The 19,595-nt window shown below is 44.4% G+C and overlaps 1 long non-coding RNA gene across 2 annotated transcripts; it reads left to right on the top strand.

The window, feature by feature from the left end:
- The first annotated feature begins 7,383 nt into the window (after positions 1-7,383).
- LOC127039499 (uncharacterized) lies at positions 7,384-8,032 on the top strand. 2 transcript variants are annotated; one of them, XR_007771065.1, is made up of 4 exons: positions 7,384-7,485; positions 7,611-7,730; positions 7,813-7,896; positions 7,979-8,032. It is a non-coding gene; the product is annotated as an uncharacterized LOC127039499 (long non-coding RNA). The 2 variants fall into 2 exon arrangements; XR_007771064.1 differs by having other exon boundaries at positions 7,384-7,536.
- Positions 8,033-19,595: the final 11,563 nt, after the last annotated feature.

Here is a 19,595-nt window from a genome sequence, read left to right as displayed (position 1 = left end):
GGCACAAGCAGGACCCCGCAATCGAGTCCTTCTAGGGGTTCAGGAAGCTTAGTTCCCAGTTTGGGATTCGCTGAATTCCAACCACCAAGACCAAAACCTAAACTGAACTAACCCAACTCCCTCCAGCTGGCCCCTTCCTGTGTCCAGCTTCTTGGGCAAAGATGGTGACCCCGTCCCCCTTGCCTAGCTCAGGTTACAGGCTGAGCACGTGTCCGGTCCTAAAGTCACCCCCTGCTCTCCCATCCCCCACACAGACAGTCCCTACTCCATCACAGTACTGCACAGAGCATTGCCCGCATGGAGCAACAGTGACACCGTGTGGCCACACAGGGTAATGCACAGAGCATTTCTCTCATGGAGCAACAGTGACACCATGTGGCCACGCAGGGTAATGCACAGAGCATCAAATCTATGTAGAGGCTGTAGAGATCCCTGTGGGGCTTAGGGGTTGTGAGGGGCACAGATAGCTACTTCCAGGCTGTAGGCGTTCTGGTGGGGATTAGGAGCTTCATGGGGGACACAAATATCTACATATGGGCTGGATAAGTCCCTGGACGGATTAGGGGGTTGTGGTGTGCACAAATATATACATCCAGGCTGTAGTGGTCCCTGGGGGTTTAGGGAGTTGCTGAGGGGCACAGAAACCTATGTATGGTCTGAAGGGGTCCCCAGGGGACTTCAGGGGTTGTGAATGCGCAGATACCTATGTCCTGGTAGGAGGGGGCCCTGGGGAGCTTAGGGGGTTTGTGTGGCATACACACACCTACAACCAGGTTGGTGAAGGCCCTATGTGTGTTAGGGGGGTGGGGGGCAGAGATACCTATGTCCAGGCTGGAGAAATACTGGGGAGGGCTTAGGGGGTTCCTGGAGGTTACAAATATCCGCATCCAGGCTGGACAGGTTCTGGGGAGTTGTGGAGGGGCACAGATACCTATTTCGAGGCTGTAGGGGTCCCGGGATTGCTTTGGGGCATTTTGGGGTACAGATACCTACGTCCATGCTGTAGAGGTCGCTTGGAGGATCCGTGGTTTTCTGAGGGTGCACAGATACCTATGTCCAGGGTATAGGGATCCTGGGGGGGCTGAGCTGTTTGTGGGGGGCACAGATACCTTCATCCATGCAAGAGGGGTCCTGGGGGCCTTAAGGGGTTAGTGTTGGGCACAGATACCTGCGTCTAGGCTGGAGGCGTTCCGGGGGGCTTAGAGGGGTTGTGAGGGCACAGATAACTATGTTGAGGCTGGAGAGGTCCCATCGTGGCCTAGTGGGGTTGTGGGGAGCACAGATACCTGTGTCTAGGCTGGAGGGGTTTCGGGGGTCTTAGGAGGGCTGTGGGGGCACAGATACCTATGTCCATGCTGGTGGGGTCCCGTCATGGCTTAGGGGTTTCGTAGTGTCAGAGATACCTACATCTAGGCTGGAGGGGTCCCAGGGGGATTAGGTGTGTTGGGGGGGAACAGATACCTACTTCCTGATTGTAGTGGGCCCTGGGTAGCTTAGGAGGTTTGTGGGGGTCGCAGATACAAACATCCATGCTGTAGGGGTCCCGAGGGTCTTTGTAGGGCTTTGGGGTCACAGATACCTACCTACAGGCTGGAAGGGTCCTGTGGGTCTTAGCGGGTTTGTGGGGCATACAGATGCCTACATCTGGGCCTGTGGGTTCCCTGGCGGGCTTAGAGGTTTGTGTGGAGCACAGATACCTTTATCCAGGCTAGATGGGTCCCGGTGGGATTAGGGGGTAATGGGGGGCACAGATACCTATGTAAGCAGAAAGAGGATGAACTCTACCCTGACATCTGGTGGTGAATTATGTTGAGTGTGAAAAAGAATTTCAGGGGCTACTTGTGTTTGCATAGGCACACCCACCCTGCCTCATACGGCCACAGCAGCCTGGGATGGTTGCTTTGGCAGCTGTGGTATCCCCAGTTTATTTGTCGCTGGGGCGTGAAATGTGGAGTGTTGTCACCCTGATTGTGTGGATGAGGAACTGTGAAACTGCTTTGAGACAGGGATTCTCACCATCAATTGAGTGGCACTCGCTAGACAAGGGAGTGTGCTCCTTGAGTGAGCCAGAAACAGCAATTGTCTCTTTTTTTTTTTTCTTTTAATAGGTTAATAGTAGAGTTGATTTTTGATTCTTTTAAGAATTAAAGTTTTAGGTTCTTGAGCTGCAATCACTAAAGAGTTGTGTTAGTTAGTGGGGGAGTCTGAAACTATACAGCACAGCAGAGCAGTTGGTAGAGAGAGACAGTTTGTGGGAGTGGTCCTCGGAGTGAGGTGAGCCTAGCAGTTTTTGGGGACAGCTGGAGCAGATTATAGGTTGGCTGGTAGAGCAGCTGGTGGACCAAGCTGAGCAGTTTGTGGGGAAGGTGGAAGCTGAATCCCATGGAGAGGCAGAGCAGTCGGCAATGGACCATGTAAGGTCCCCCTTTCTACTCAGGCTGGCAGGGGAGAAAAGCCGACAGATAGACTCTTGAACTCTGGGGCTGCGGGACTGCGGGTGATTTTGGGGTTGCTGGACTCTTGAAACATCGGAGATATTAGACTTTGGAGCCTTGGGGTGATTTGGGGATTGCTGGACTCAGGAGCCCAGGGAAAAGGACACGGCCTAGTTGAGGTGTTTTCCCAATTTAATGCTCTGTTGTTTATCTCACGTTATTAAACATTTTCTGCTACATCCAGACTCTGTGCTTGTGAGAGGGGAAGTATTGCCTCTATGAGGCACCTATGATTCCACCATACTCTGTGACAATCCCTAAGCCCCTTCGGGACCCCTGCAGCCTGGACGTAGGTATCTGTGCCCCCCCCACCAAACCCCTGAGGCCCCCAGGGACCCCTACAGCCAGGACCTAAATATCTGTTCCCCCCACAAACCCCCTAAGCCCCCCAGGGACCCCTACAGCCTGGACCTAGGTATCTGTGCCCCCCACGGACTCCCTAAGCCCCCCAGGGACCCCTACAGCCTGGACATAGGTGGAACCCTTCTGCCAGGCTGAATTGATAGCAGCAAGGACTGGGTTCAATACATCGGGTTCCCTTCCCTACAATGTAATGCAAACCAGCTCGAGCCCCAACCCAGTGACATGGGAGAATTTTACATACGCACCCCATTCCAACAGGAATGAAGGATACAGCAGAGCTTTTGGGCACAACCAGGACCCCTCAATCAAGTCCTTCTGGGGGTTCAGGAAGCTGAGTTCCCAGTCTGGGATTCCCTGAATTCCAACAACCCAGCTTCAAACCAAAACTGAACTAACTACCTCCAACAGGCCCCTTCCTGTGTCCAGCTTCCTGGGCAAAGGTGATGACCCCTTCCCCCCTGCCTAGCTCGAGTTACATGCTTAGGTCCTGTCCCTCACCTAAAGTCACCCCCTGCTCTCCCATCCCCAACACAGATAGTCCCTTCTCCATCACAGTAATGCACAGAGCATTTCCCACATGGAGCAACAGTGACACCGTGTGGCCACACAAGGTAATGCACAGAGCATTTCTCTCATAGAGGAACAGTGACACCGTGTGGCCACGCAGGGTAATGCACAGAGCATCACACCTACGTAGAGGCTGTAGAGATCCCAGGGGGGCTTAGGGGTCATGGGAGGTACAGATAACTATGTCCAGGCTGGAGGCATTTCGGGGGGCTTAAGGGGGTTCGTAGAGTCACAGATACCTACGTTCAGCATGGTCGGGACCCTGGGGGAGTTAGGGGAGTTGTGGGAGGCCTAGGTACTTGAGTCCAGGCTGTAGAGGTCCTGGTGGAGATTAGGGACTTCGTGGAGGACACCAATACCTACGTCCGGGCTACAGGGGTCCCTGGATAGCTTAGTGGGTTGTGGTGAGCACAATGATCCCTGGGGGTTTAGGGACTTGGTGAGGGGCACAGATACCTATGTATGTCCTAGAGGGGTCCCTGGGGGAGCTTCGTATTATATTGGACACAAATACCTATGTCCAGGCTATAGGGATTCTGGTTGGCTTAGGGCATTGGGGGGGACACAGATACCTAAATCCAGGCTGGAGGGGTCTCAGGGGACTCAAGGGGGTTGTCAGGGGCACAGATATGTACGTCCAGGCTGGAGAGGCTCTGGGGAGGATTAGGGGGTTTGCGGATGGCAGAGATACCTATCTCCAAGCTCTAGGAGTCCCTGGGGGGCTTAGGGTTTTTTTGGGAGGCATAGATATCTATGTCCAGGTTGGAGTGGTTCCTGGGGGGTTTAAGGGGTTCCTGGGGAACACAGATACCTAGGTCCATGCTGTAGGGGTTCCCGGGGTGGATTATGGCTTTTCTGGGGGGCACAGATACATACATCTAGGCTTTAGGGGTCCCTGGGAGGCTTAGGGCGTTTGTGAGGGGCTGAGATACCTATGTCCAGGCAATCGGGCTTCCAGGGAGAATTAGTGTGTTGGGGGAGCACAGATGCCTAGGTCCAGGCTGGAGGGTTCCCGCGGTGGTGGGCTTAGGCAGTTTGTGAGGGGCACAGATACCTGCATCCAGGCTGGAGGGATCCCTGGGGGACTAAGGGGGTTTCTGGTGGGCAAAGATACCCACCTCCAGGCTGGAGGGGTTCCTCGGCACTTAGGGATTGTGTGGGGCACAGATACCTCCATCCATGCTGGTGGGTCCCTGGCGGTCTTAGCGGGTTCGTGGGGGGCACAGATACGTAAGTCCAGGCTGGAGGGGACCAGGTGGGTCTTGTTGGGTTCGGAGGGCACATATACTTATCTCTAGGCTGTAGGGGTCCCTGGTGGGCTTGGGGGGTTTTGGGGGGCCCCAGATACCTAAGTCCATGCTGTAGGTGTCCCTACAGGTGCTTATGGGTTCGTGGGGTGCACAGATACTTATGTCAAGGCTGGAGGGGTCCCAGGGGGCTGGGGTTTTGTGGGGGGCACAGATACGAACCTCCAGGCTGTAGGAGTCCCAGGGGGCTGTGGGGGTACAGATACCTACATCTAGGCTGGAGGGGTCCTGGGGGGGTATAGGGGGCTTGTGGGAGGCACAGATACCTAGGTCCAGGCTGTTGGTGTCCCAGGGAGATTAGGCAGTTCACTGGGGGCTCAGATACATACAGGCTGGATGTGTCCCGAGGAGCTTAGGGGGTTCATGGGGTGCTCAGACACCTGTGTCCAGGCTGTAGGGATCTCTGGGGGCTTAAGGGGTTCGTGGGAGTCACAGATAGGTATATCCAGGCTGAAGGGGTGGCTGGGTCGTTTAGGAGGATTGTGGGAGCACAGATACCTACGTCCAGGCTAAAGGGGTAATGGGGGTGCTTAGGGGATCGGGGCAGACACAGATACCTACGTCCAGGGTCTAGGGGTCCCGAGGGGATTGAGGGTAGAGGGGGGAACAGATGCCTGCGTCCCAGCTGAAGGGGTCCTGGGTGGTTTAGGAGGTTCGTTGGAGTCACAGATACCTACGTCCAGGCTGTAGGGGTTCCAGGGGCGTTAGGGGGTTTCTGGGGGTCACAGATATCTACATGCAGACTGGGGGGGTCCCAGAGGGCTTAGGAGATTTATGGGGTGCACAGATACCTATGTCCTGGCTGTAAAGGTCCCTGGGGGGCTTTGCTGGTTCGTGGGGGGCACTGATACCTACATCCAGGCTGTAGGGGTTCCCTTGAGGATTAGGGGGTTTATGGGGGGCACAGATACCAACGTCCTGGCTGTAGATGTTCCTGGGGCACATAGAGGGCTGAGGTGGCACATAACCATACATCCAGGCTGTTGGGGTCCCGTGGGGGATTAGGGGGTTCGTGGGGAGCTCAGATACCTATGTCCAGGTTGGAGATGTCCTGGGAAGGTTTAGGGAGTTTCTGGGGTGCACAAATACCTAAGTAGTAATAAGCTCGATAGTATTCATCACCATGCAATTTTGACATGTTTCCACGCCCCTTTTAGGGCTTTTGTCCCGCCTTCCCACCCCCCGTTTTGGTTGGCGCTGTCGGCCATTTTGAAAAAATGTGTGTGTGTGTTTGACTAGGGGAAGTGTATTTAATATCAGGGTGGATTAAGAGAAAAGTTAAATAATATTGAAGACTAGGTTTATAAAGGGAATTTACTACGGCAAAACCTGTTTGTTAAGCACCGAATAAAAAAGCATTGAATGTATTCAATACCAATGTAGGTTAAGAAAAAAACATTATAAACTAAGTTTAAAAGGATAATTAAGTGAAGCAAAACCTGTTTTGTAAGGACATAAGCAAAAACTATAAGGAAATACTTAAAAAGTAGGTTTAAAAAAATTAACCAAGGCAAAGCCTGTTTGGGGTGCCCTGGGTAAAAAAGGGATTGAAACTTTTGACTGCCAACATAGGTTATAAAAAGCTTTTTAATATTATTAAGTAATATTAAAAACAATACAGCTAGGTTTAAAAGGGGAATTGACTGAAGCAAAACCTGTTAAGTAAGCACATGGCCAAAAACTATAAAGGGGTCCTAAGAAAAAGGCTTTTAAAAACATTAAAAACTAGGTTTAAAAGAAAATGTACTAAGGCAGTGTAGGTTAAGAAAAAACGAGGTTTAAAAGGAAAATTGACAAAGAGAAAGCCTGTTTTGTAAGCACAGGGTAAAAACTCTATAAAAAAGTGGCTAAGAAAAATACAATAAAGCTCAGGGTAAAATTAAAAATGTTTACCTTTGCAGTCTTTTTGTAAAACGAGGCAGCTTTTCTGGTTTAACCCTAGTAAATAAAACACATTAAAACTAGTGAATGCCAATGCCGGTTAAGAAAAAACGAGTTTTAAAAGGAAAATTGACCAAGGGAAAGCCTGTTTGGTAAGCCCGGGGTAAAAAAGCATTCAGTATCAGTGTAGATTAATTAAAAAGAGCAAAGATAGAGAGCACGCGGCGGAATCAGAATGAGACAGAGAGAGAAGCAGGCAGAGTCTGTTTAGTAAGCACAGGGTAAAAAAGCATTCAGAAGCAGGGCGGGTTACAAGACAAGAAAAGCGAGGAGAGAGTCCGCTTTGGAAAGAGCAACGATAGAGAGCACAGGGTAGGATTAAAGAGAAAGAGAGAGAATTGTTACCTTTGCCCGTCTTTCTGTAGAATGAGGGAGATTTCCTGCTTCTGACACTCTCCAGCTTGTTATCACCGCTTTTGGATCGGCCCAATCAGAGGTGGTTTTACAACAGCGTCATAGAATTCATTTTCCTGAACCAACCAATCCTAGTGTTTCAAGAGTTTAAGCAAGAGCCTTTTAAAAACCGGTTATTGTCTACCAATCAGCATATGTTTTTGTGTATAAAAACACGTGGTTTTGCGAGCGGGTTTTTCAACACAGAGAAACTAACTAAACACAAAGGCATGTCCCTGTACAAAACACCTACAGAAGCCAAGAAGCCGGAATTGCCCTTGGGTGCGCCAGACCGTGTTCAGAATAGAAGGCTCCTTTACAGTTGTTTTGCCAACGAGAAAGGCTTGTTGTCGAGCCCTGTGTTTTATTCTGAAAGAGAACTGAAAAAAGAGGAGCCACAGCCGTTTGTAAAAAATCAAGTGCGAAAAAATTTGTTGTCAGATTTGGAAAAAACAGAATTAAAGGCAGAAGTAAATCTTTTTTTTTGTAACAAATTACAAAATGTTTTATAAAAATAAAGGGTTAAATCTTTTTCTTTTTATAGGGGAGAATGGAAGAAGAGCCTATATATGAGGACATGGCAACCGAGGAACAGCCGCAGGATAGCGATGTTGAAAACCAACCTATAGACCCCGAGTTGTGGAAAGATGGCGATATTGTTACGGTATAAGCTTTATTAGTTGTAAAAAAAAAATAAAAAATTATTGTATTTACACTTTTAGAAAATGACTTTTGATTTTTAACAGATAACCAAGCCTGGGCCGTACAAGATTACTGCTTTGGTGTGTAACAAACTGCCAACAGTTGCAGAGACAGAAACACCCGAGGAGGTAAAGACAGCTTAACTTATTTGAAATATATATATGTGCATGACACTAATTAAGCGTTAATATACGGTTGGTTTAATAATAGGCTGCTGAAACTATGATTGACGAAGGTGATTCAGAAACAAAGGACACAAACAGGGTGTCAATAGTAAAACCCAAAGAACACTACAAGGTAAAAATTACTTAAATAATTTAAAAAATATATAAATATAAACATATATAAGAGTGGTAAAATAAAACTATATGTTTTGTGTTTAATAACAGGAAGATGATATGGGGTTCAACGGTGCGACAGTCGAGGATGATGATAATTCAGAATCAGACGAGGGTACGACCGAGGTAGCACAAATAAACTCTAGGCTTTTTTATTTTAAAATTTTTGCATCAAAAAACTTAAAATATGTTTTTACAATGTTTTTAACAGACATCTTCAGAGGATGAAAAGAGGCGGTCTCTAAGTAGAACAGCCGTAATATGTACCTGTTGTTTTTGTGTGAAGCAAGATGTTAAAAAAAAGTCTGTAAAAAGTGAAGAGAGTGACCAGAAAAGCGGTGAAGAAAAAGAGGATCCAGTTATGGTTGATATTGTTAGAGCTGTTGTAGTAAAAGCCTTTTACCACTGTTTGAAAAAACAACTTTTGGAAAACTGTGCAGCCTGCGCTGTAAATAAGTCCAACCCTTTTAGTCACCCTTGTATTTTTTGGGATCGCTCAGAAGTATTTTACCAGCTTAGACGTATTTCTTCTAAACTGAACGCGGCCCAGCTGGTAAATGTAATTATAGCTGAAGGCTACAAACTAAAAAAGCTTAACATAACCACTGAAACTATAACCAAAGTTGTTAAAATGATTAGGGAGGTTGGAAAATCATCTGACCCGGTGGCCTTGCTGGTAGATCTGTCAAAAGAGGTGGCCCCCTATATTGGCCGAGCGGTGTGTAGCAGGGTTCGCCAAATGGATTATAAAACTTTTTACATGCAAGGTTGTGACCCTAGAGGCTTAAAAAATATATATTAATTAAAAATGCATTGTTAAAAGAAACTGTATCACAGTTTTTATATTATTTTGCTTAACCATTAAAAATGTATGTAATTGTATCGTATTACTTTACTGCCGCTTTAAAAGTTAAATGTGTATAAACGTTGTTGTGTTAAATAAAAACAAAAGCAGAAACAAACTTTTGTGTATACAGTGTTTTAAAGCAAGACGGGGTAAGCATGGCAATGCTGCTAAAGAAAATTTATTACTCACCCGAAAAAGTTGGTAGTTTTGGGGGCATAACACCCTTATTTCAGGCCGCTAAAAGACACCGTAAAAGCTTAAGCAAAAAGCAGGTTTCCGCTTGGCTTACGGATCAAGATGCTTACGCTTTACATAAACCTGCAAGGCTTAAATTTAAAAGAAATAAAACAGTGGTGTCTAATGTGGATACACAATGGCAGGCAGATTTGGTTGATATGGCCGCCTATTCTAAAGACAATGACAACCGTAAATATATTTTAACAGTGATAGATATTTTGTCTAAATACGCCTGGGCGGTAACCCTAAAAAATAAAACAGGAAAAGAGGTGGCAGAGGCGTTTAAAGCTATTTTTTCAAAGGGGCGCGTGCCTCAAAAATTACAAACAGACCGAGGAAAAGAGTTTTTAAACAAAGCTTTAAAAAATTTGTTTAAGCAATATGGAGTACACCATTTTGTTACCAATAACGAAGTTAAAGCGGGAATTGTGGAGAGGTTTAACAGAACTTTAAAATCAAAAATGTGGAGGTATTTTACCGCCCGTAACACCTTTCGCTACATTGATGTGCTGCAGGCCTTCATAGACGGTTACAACAGAAGTTATCACAGAACTATTAGAGGGCGCCCAATTGACGTGACAGAAGCTAATGCGCTAAGCGTGTGGAAAACCGTCTACGGGGGTAGTTTTAAAATAAAGAGGCAACGTGTGGTTTTTAAAAAAGGGGATCACGTAAGAGTATCTAAAACGAAGGGCACTTTTGAAAAGGGCTATCAGCAAACCTTTACCGATGAAATATTTATCGTGTCAGGGGTTTTATTAAGAGGACAAAGACCGGTGTATGCATTACAAGATTATGAAGGGGAGGAAGTTGTGGGGTCTTTTTATCCTGAAGAATTACAAAAAGTAAACCCTAACCAGGACCGAGTTTACAAGGTAGAAAAAATTTTAAAAAAAAAAGGTCGGGGAAGAAACAAATATTTCTTTGTAAAATGGAAAGGTTGGCCTAAAAAATTTAATAGTTGGGTTAAAGCGTCTCAAGTGCAGGACCTTTAATAAAAAAATGACTGAACAAAGTTTTTATATGACATTACCAAGCAACGCCTCAGCGGGGGCTTTTCCTCAAAATACTAGTTCCAATTTTACAATACAACTAGCCAAGCCTTTAAATTTAATAGGGCGGTGGGATGTCGCTTTATCGGAAATTCATTATTGTCACTCTTGGAACACGCTTCTTTTCGATACAGCATTTACGTTAGCATCGGAAAAAAAAATTCAAACCTACTACATGGATGCCGGCTATTATTCGAGCATTCACCATTTAATAGAAGTCATCAACAAGAATATAGACAAAGATGCCGAAAAACCAAATGCCTACGTTATTTACAACCCTGTGACTAGAAGGGTTCAGCTAAAACCAAACGATGGAAAGTACTTTTTTTCCACAGGTGGTAAATTGGCAACAATACTGGGAATGCTTTCAAATCATCCGTGTAGGATTGCACCGTACCCCGCAGACATTACGGGGGGTTTTAACTCTTTATACGTGTACACCGACATAGTGGAACATCAGTTAGTGGGGGACTACTATGTGCCGCTGTTGCGCTGCGTTCCCATCCGCGGTAGCAACAACGAATTTGTTACAATAACATATGACAAACCGCATTACGTCCCCGTAAGTAAGCAGCACATCGGAACCATTACTATTGAAATAAAAACGGATCAAAATAAACACGTTTCGTTTAGTTTTGGAAAGGTAATTGTTAAACTACATTTGCGTCCCAAAAAAGCTGAAGAATGGTAACTATGAAAAACTACGGGGACCCCTTTTTGTATAGAAACTACTACAAGGCCCAGGCTGGCTATGGCTTACCAGGATATCAAGGATTACCCGTTATGTACGGGGCAGGTTTAGGAGGAATATTTCGCAGCCTTTTTAGAAAAGCCGTGCCACTTTTAAAAAGAGGTTTTGACATTATTAAACCCCACATGAAAACAGCCGCGAAAAATATAACCAGAGACGTCGTAAACCACGTATCTAGCGCAGTTATAAACAAAATAGGAGCACAGGAAGGTTCCGGTTTAGTGGTAATGAGAAGAAAAAGAGCAGCGTTGCGCCAGCCCTTTAAAGGCCCACCTAGACCCTTAAAAAAAAAAAAGCTGTGAGAAGAGGTCTTAGCCATATACCAAAAAGGCGTCCTAAGAAGAGGAAGCGTCGCGCTACCAGCGATAAAAGGGATATATTTTAAAATGGCTTTTATTCATTGTGGCTCTGACGAATGCACCAAATCGGAGCTGGATTTATTTCAAATAGCCCCCACACAAACCAGTATTGAAAATAGCTTTTATGTAGAGGTGCCTCCTTTGGCCGCTTTAACGGTAAACGCCCCTCTTGAATTTTTTATTTCGGGACATGGGGATCATTACTTAGACCTTAACAACACGCTGCTGTACGTGTGCTGCAAGGTGACAAAAGAAGACGGATCAGACATTGATGATGATGCCCGGGTGGCCCTAACAAACTACCCCATCGCCACTCTTTTTAACCAGCTGGATGTTACTTTAGGCGATCGTCTTATTAGCCAGAGCAACAATTGTTACCCTTACAGAGCCTTAATAGAGCTAATTTTAAACTACAGCCACGACACCCTCGCTACTCAGTTTTCGACAGGCGGATTTTATAAAGACACGGCAGGGGGCCACGAAAGCACCCTTTTGGTCGGCCAGGCCAATGAGGGGTTTATACGCAGGGCCGAACTAACGGCCGGCAGCAGGAAACTGGATTTGTTGGGACCTTTACACAGCGATTTGTTTTTTCAAGAAAAACTACTGCTAAACGGCGTGGATTTAAAAATCAAACTAACACGTAGCAAAGATGTTTTTTGCCTCATGAGCGGCACTGCCAATGAGAATTATAAAGTAAACATTATTTCGGCGTCCCTGTTTGTAAAACGTGTAAAAGTAACCCTGGGGGTTCGTTTGGGGCACGCTGAAGCTTTAATGACCGCCAACGCTAAGTACCCCGTAGACCAGGTAAGCATAAAGGTGTTTAGCATACCGGCCGGCAGTCGTGTCAGTAACCAGGAAAACCTTTTTTTGGGGCAGCTACCCAAGCAGCTAGTAATCGGTTTTATAGATAACGACGCCTTCAGCGGCAGCTACGTTAAAAACCCTTTTAACTTTAAACATTATAACATTAATTTTGTGGCCTTGTATGTGGATGGCGAACAGGTGCCAGCAAAACCCCTACAACCCGATTTTGAAAATGGAAACTGCGTGAGGGAGTACATGCAGCTCGTGCAGGCTACTGGAAAATATGTAAAAGATCGATCGCTCTTAATTAACCGCGATGAATTTGCCCAGGGCTATACGCTGTACGCCTTTGATTTGACCCCGGATCAGGAGTGCGCCGACCATTATTCTTTAATTAAAACTGGAAACCTGAGAGTGGAAATTCGGTTTGCAACGGCTTTGCCCTCTACGGTTAACATGATAGTGTATGGGGTTTTTGATAACGTGCTCGAAGTAAATCATAGAAGAAACGTTCTGTTTGACTATATGTAATCATGAACACCGTGCAGCTACGAGATATTTTATCAAAGGACCCTTCTTTTTTAGATGTTTTTTCTAGCGATTTGCTTCCGAAAAGTTTTGTGTCCGGAAGACCTTTGGGGCTTATTGTTAACACCCACCCCCATAAGTTACCCGGGGAACATTGGCTGGCCCTTTATTTACCGAAACGGGGGCCCGGCGAGTTTTTTGACTCCTACGGTTTTTCCCCAGACAGTAACTTTTTCCCTAAGTCTATTATGACTTTTTTAAACCGTAACTGTGATAAGGTTGTGTTTCATCAGAGACAACTACAGGACCCCCTAGCTGTAACCTGCGGTTATCATTGTATTTTTTTTTTAAAACAACGTAATAAGGGTTTATCTTTTGATTGTATTTTAAAATTGTACTCCGATGATTTAGCAGAAAATGACCGCTTGGTGGTGCGATTTGTAAAAGGAAAAAGACCCGGCATGCCCAGACCTGTTTTAAGCATGTTTCAACATGTTCAAACGTGTTTATCTTGTCGTGTGTTTAAAGAGCTGCATCAATAAAACACAATTTTTAATTTTGTTTACGTTTTTTATTTTACATTGTTAACCAGTCAATTTTTCGTTTTTTAACAGGGACGCTTTTAAAAGAGGCGGTGTTACTTGTGGCCTTGACCGGCTTTAGCCCTATTTTTAGACGCTCTAAAAATTGTTTATTGGTAACATGCCCTACGACGGTCGTAGGCACGTTTAGCTCTGCCAAGGCTTTCATAAAAACATGCCACCCTTTAGGAGCCCTCTTGTTAGCGAAAGAATAAGAGCCGGTTACCCCCCTGACTAAATCAAGCATGTGAGACCCCTCAATCGCCTTCCCCCGGTACACAAAACGGCCATTATCAGCCCAAGAAGACACATCTTTACGTTGTTTAAGCTTATTTAACAATATTTCAGCTTTTTTTTTATAGCGAGGATTTACCCCCTCCAACACCTCCTGAATAACAAAGTCCGATACATCCCCCTGAACGTTAGGAGGTTGAAACTCCTCTTGCTCTTGCTCTTGATCTTGCTCAGGGGAAAAAAAAAGGTTTATTTTAGTCTTTTCCATTTCACCACGCTTGGCCAATACCAGGTATTTTTGCAGGACCTCCTCGTAGAGTTTAGCCTTTTCGTAGTCGGATAAACCGGTTCTTTGAAGAATGTCTTTCATTTCTGAATCCAACTGGCGAGTGGTTGTGGTTCTGATATTTTCTTCACCGCTAGAAGCCCGCTTTATTTGTTCTAACTGGTGGCTAGGAACAAGGTACATTTTTTCGGCGTATTCCATTATCTGTTAATTAAAAGGCTTGACAGCAGGGGGAGTGCAAAGCTTAACAAAGGGCCAATAAAGCCACCAGTTTGTTTTACAATAACCTTTTTTCTTTTTAGGGATAGCTTTTTATCGCTTAGCTTTTTAATAATTTTTCGGTTTTTTTTAAGGATGCTTATTTGTCGAGGTTTTAAAGGAATGTTTCCTTTTAAAGTGTTAAGCGCTATTTCTGAGATGGCCGCTACTAGGTCGTCAGACGCCGTACAGAGAATAGCCTTTCTTTGTGGCGGCTTGGCTTTGATAAGAAATTTTAAAAGAGCCAGGTTTTTTTGCACACGGTAAGACATGGTTGTTCGGGTGGTGATTTTTTTTAAAATGGAGGATTAATAAAAAATAACTATTTTTTATGGGTTTTTTTAAAGGTGTATGCACAGGGCCAGTCTGGGGGGAAAAGACCTGTTCTTAACCTGAGGTTTTCGGGCGTTGAAGCATTTAAATCCACCAGCAGATACCCGTAGGGGTTTTTGGTAGCGTCCTCAAAAGCCTCCAAAAAAAATTGTGTTTTACCAGGGTACATTTGCCGGGCCAAAGTGGTGACTTGTAGTTTATCGCGGGGGTTTTTAAAAAGAACCATATATTTAGTATTTAAATTAATTGTACGGCTTTTTTTTCCCTGACAAAACATATTTTGCACAATGTACATAATACTTAAGTTTTTGTGGTGTACGTATTTTGTAAAGGCTTTTTCAATTTCACCACTGTCAGAAGCAGACTCCATTAGATCATCTATAATAACCATATTCACTTTATTACTAGGAAATAAATGTTCATCATTAAAAGTATTAGGTAAACCTTCCAAAAATGTAATACATGAAAATTTTTGCAGCAACTCTGTATACAGCGGTTGCCAACAGCTATAACACCACACAATATTTTCAGGCATACATGATAACAGTTTATGACCATTTTCTAACAACTGTTTTATAAAATATGATTTTCCAGAATTTGAGGGCCCACAAAGCAAACAGGAAAAGGGATGAACAAACTGAACGTGGTTTTTCATAATAATTAATACCCGTACGGCAAAGTTTTAAAAGCCTCCTCGAGGGCTCTTTTGTCGTAAATGACTTTTTGGGTTTTTTTTAGAGTTCTTGTTTCTATTAACCAGTGTTTTTTTACCCTTACGATTCCTGGCTGCTGTATTACGATTTCTTTTGGGTCCTCTCCCGCGGGGTAATCCCAGACGAGTTCTTTTAAGCTTTCAAAATTAATCTTTTCACTGTTTCCTGAGTTAAGTGTGATTCCTTTTAATTTCATACAGGTTTTACCGCTGGACAGTTTGTACCCGTATGTTTTAGGTCCCGCGGACACAAACTCCACAATGTGTTCATCTGGGGGTATTTCGCTAGTTAAATCTCCTAAATAATCCCCTAGGGGGGGATTCCACTCCCCTTCTTTACTTACAAAAATTACAGAATCCGTATCATGATAAAGACACCGGTGCTGTAAACGATCTAACAAGCGGTAGAGCTCTAACCGAGCATAAGCGGTGGTAAAGCACGCTATAAACACGTTAGTGTTGCTAGAATGGGTGCAGTGTTCTTTTGCGTACTTCCAAGACACTACGGCTGTATCATCATCGATAAACTCGCACGATGACACATCGTAATAAGGTACAAAAACGTACTTAAAGAGCTCGTCCGGGTCCGTTACTATACTAGTGTTAGTCAAATTTGTTCGCTGACCAAATTTTCCCCACAAGGAATTTAAAAACAGCTTTGAAATTTGTCTTTTGGCGGGGTTTACCTTAATTTTGTTTAGACGCAGACACACACCTTCTTTTTCACGGTACTCTTTAACGTACTGTTCTTTTTTAAGCTTGTCCGTACACCAGTGAGGAAACCCCGAGGCCTCTTGTTTTTGTCTTAGGTGTGTTTTAATATAGTCTGAAAACAGGGCATCTGAAGAGCGGTTAAAATGCCAGACTTCATAAATTTCAGCGATTTTGTACCCTTTGTTTAAAGCCTCCACCAACTCTATTGTGCACCAAGTCCCTGTTAAAGCCCTCTCCTCCTGACTGTGCCCGCAGGGATCCTTTTGTTTTGTTTCTGCACAAAGGGCGCACAGGGGAAACATTAGTTTACCATCAACCCTGTATGGTAACACGGGAAAATACAAACCTCTTGGAGGGTACACTTTAACCTTGGCTATGCCAAAGTACTGGCCGATATCCCCAAAACCCTCATACACAATAACGGGATGTCCCACCGGGTACTGTTTAGTTTTGTTAACAAATGGGTAGAGGCTGGTAAAATCGTAGTAATGAACCTGCTCCCCGGGCTGCGGTTTGTAATAAAGGCAAATGGCGTTTGTTCTACCACCGTAAAGGGCGTCTCTAGGAACCAGAGGCTGTGGCAGCTTTTTTTCTCGTAAAAAATTTTCCACCCGGTTATCGTTTGCTAGCATGGCCTGCCACTCGTGTTCCCACACGGTCCTTACCTCAAACCCCTGGCTTTTTAAAAATTCAGCCTTAATAATGGTTCGGTTGTACAGCTGTCCGTAGGTTGCCTTAAGCAACGGGTTGTAATCATTTTCGCAATAGCAAATGGGGCACCCGTGAAAAAAACACCCGTTAAATTCAAAGGCCGTGGGTTTACCAGCTATAATGGTGTAACCGTCCAAAAAATAGGACCCAGTTTTAAACTCGCCACCCTGCAAAGCGTGTTGAATGTAAATATTTTCAGTGTGGGCTACGTACATCAACCACTGAATGGCCGGCGTGGAATATCTCTTCTGCTGTTTGTGGTAATTGTCTAACGGCAAAAGCGCTATGGTTTGCGGCTTTAAAAAATTAAACCGGTACATGGCCATGCAAATCGAGGCCAATGTGAGGTGCTGAAAGGGATCTATACACTTAGTAACCACTTCCTCATTATCCTTTCCGGGGTTTTTAACAATTTGCTTTTCGGTCATTTTTATAACTTCGTTTCTGAACCGGTCGCAAGCCTCTCGCAAAATTTCAACATCTTTTTGACAATAATAGCGTAGTTCTTTTTGAAGATCAAAGCTGTTTTGGCGATTGTGCTGGTACCAGTTTAAAAATTCTTTTTTTTTCTTCAGGCATCATGTAGTCTACTCCAAAGTACTCTATTTCGGGCATAGGTCCCACATAGTTTTGATTTTTAACGGTGTTAAAAAAGTGTGGAAAGTACCCCTTCGCTTCCTCAAACCCCATAGCTTTGGGTAACTTGCTAAGTTTCATGGGGAGAAAATTTAAAGAATCTATAAATTTAATGGCTAAGTTTACCACCGTCACGCAAATAAGTTTTCCCCCTTGCGTTACGGTGCTAACAGCCATTTTTTCTTTAATTAACTGCCTTAGAATAAAATAACTATCGTAACCTTTAGCGTTATGAGCAATAAAAGTGTATCCCTTAAAGCGCTTGTCTATAAAGGTTAAAACAAACTCGCTAATGCATTCTTCCCCCTTAAATTCCCAGCTAGTTTTTTTATTTAAATGCAAAGCATAAATATAATTTGGCACGTGTACCCCCGTTTCCTGCATACATTCAAAATCATAAAACACATAATCCTTTCCCTCTTCTGGAGACCAAATATTACGCATATAACACTCGTGACCCTCTATGTTGTCTGTTTTTTGATGGCACTGGGGACACTTTTTGCTTCTACACTGGTGATTTTTAACCGTGTAGAAGCCGCATTTATCGCAAAAAATTCTGTTTTTACAATCAACTTTACCGCTGGCCGCCAAAGCGCTGTGCCTTTCTAAACAGTCGTCAGACCTGCAAAACAGCTTACAGCTGGGGCATCTTTTTTTTTCACCGGCCACTTCGAGGCACTCGGCGCTATTACACGTACGGCAGTGGTTTTTACAGGCGTGCTGGTGTTTGTGGCTATAGGGAGCGTAACAGTAGTTGCACAAATACGGGGCGCCTATAAAGGCTTTAATATTTAAAATACCGTAAAAATGTTTGTTATGTAACAAAACAAAAACAGTTTGGAAACGCTGTACACCCCCAGTTGTAAAAAAACACCAATTTCCATTTTCATAATACAAAACGGTAATAGCTACCCCCAAGCGCTCTTCGAAAGAGCTCACGTCTGTCAAGCTAATCATTTTTTGGTCCGAAAACCCCAACTCCTGATGAAGCTGTTTGGCCCCCTCTAACAACTGGGCATCTGTAAGTTTTTTATCTGATAAAAGACCCAGCACGCTACCGGCAAAACATAAGTTGTTACCCTGATTATTTAAATCAATTAAATGTTTTCTTTTTTTTTTCAATAATTTTACTGTACGTAATAGTTTTTAGGGGTCTTACAGACCCAACTCCACCAAGCCTGTTTCTAATAATTGTAACAACCAGGCGTAAAGTTCCGGACCCCACAATCTCTGCATTACTTTGCAACACATTAACGATGTTATTTAAAAAATCTATGGCGTTTAAATTTTCCCAAGGCCTCCGTAAAGAAAAGAGCGGGTGATTTAGCCCCGGGGCATCTAAGCGTAGCTGTACAAAATCTTCAGGACCCACCTGATTATTAATATCATCTAGCAAATTTTGAATAGCAATGTCGATGGCCGCCATGGCTTCTGTGAACCCCGTTACTCTGTCCAAATTAGCAAAACGAAATTCCTGAAAATATTCATATGCGTTAAACTGTCTTCGGGGTCTTATCCAGTGTCTTACACGCTCCAAATACACCTGTGGTGCTGTATCAGGAGCGGGGGAATCTGGACCTTCAGAAGAAGAAGAAGGGGTGGGAGGGTCTATTTCCCTTTCTTGGTTGGGGGGTTGTTTTTTTAAAATAGCTTTGGCTTTTTTTATTCTTTTTGCCAAAAGCCTTCTTAACATTTTAGATTTTTTCCATTTTTTTTTCCAACCCCTTTTTACATTTTTAGGTTTCATGTGTAGTCACCCTCTTCCTTCCCCCTTTAACGCGCTTTCGACCTTTTCAATTAGTGCCCGGGTGTCTGCTATTTTTTGGTCTAAAACAACCCTTTCTTCTGGAAAATTTTGTTTTTGAAATACCTCAAGAATTAGCTTTGAAAACTTTTTATCTATTAAACGCTTTAAAGATGAACAAACACTAAACAGCTCGTTACAAGCAGCAACTGATGCGGCCAGCTCCACAGGAAGATTGTTATTTGTAGCAGGGGTTTTGCGGGTTCCGAAAGCTTGGGGGTTAACTTCTTCACCCTGCTCGAACCCACCCCTAGACACGGTTCCTTCTACAGAGTTGTTTATTTTTAAAGCTGATTGGGTCGGGGAGGCATAGGTCTGTTGAAAACGAGGGGCTTTACCGCCTCCGCCTCGCTTACCATGGTTTTTGAAAGTTGTAGAGGTAGCTTTGGGCGGTTCAAAAGCGGGGGGTCTGAGCCCCTTTCCCCCCGCCCTGAAAACGGATGCTGTTTTAGAGGTAGACTTTTTGGCCTTTTTTAATGCCGGCTGGTTTTGTTCAATAAGGGATTTAGACGTACAGGGCTGTTCAAAATCGGTGTGCTTAATACCCTTGCTTCCGACTGCAGCTGCCTCAGAGGGAAATTTTTTGCCCCTCTTTAAAGGTTGCGGGTTTTGGGCAATGAGGGATTTGGACGTGCA

The sequence above is a fragment of the Gopherus flavomarginatus genome, chromosome 23 (genome assembly GCF_025201925.1).
Source record: "Gopherus flavomarginatus isolate rGopFla2 chromosome 23, rGopFla2.mat.asm, whole genome shotgun sequence".
Lineage (NCBI taxonomy): Eukaryota > Metazoa > Chordata > Testudines > Testudinidae > Gopherus > Gopherus flavomarginatus.
Note: the sequence above shows the minus strand (reverse complement) of the source record. Positions and strands in the feature narration are given on the sequence as shown.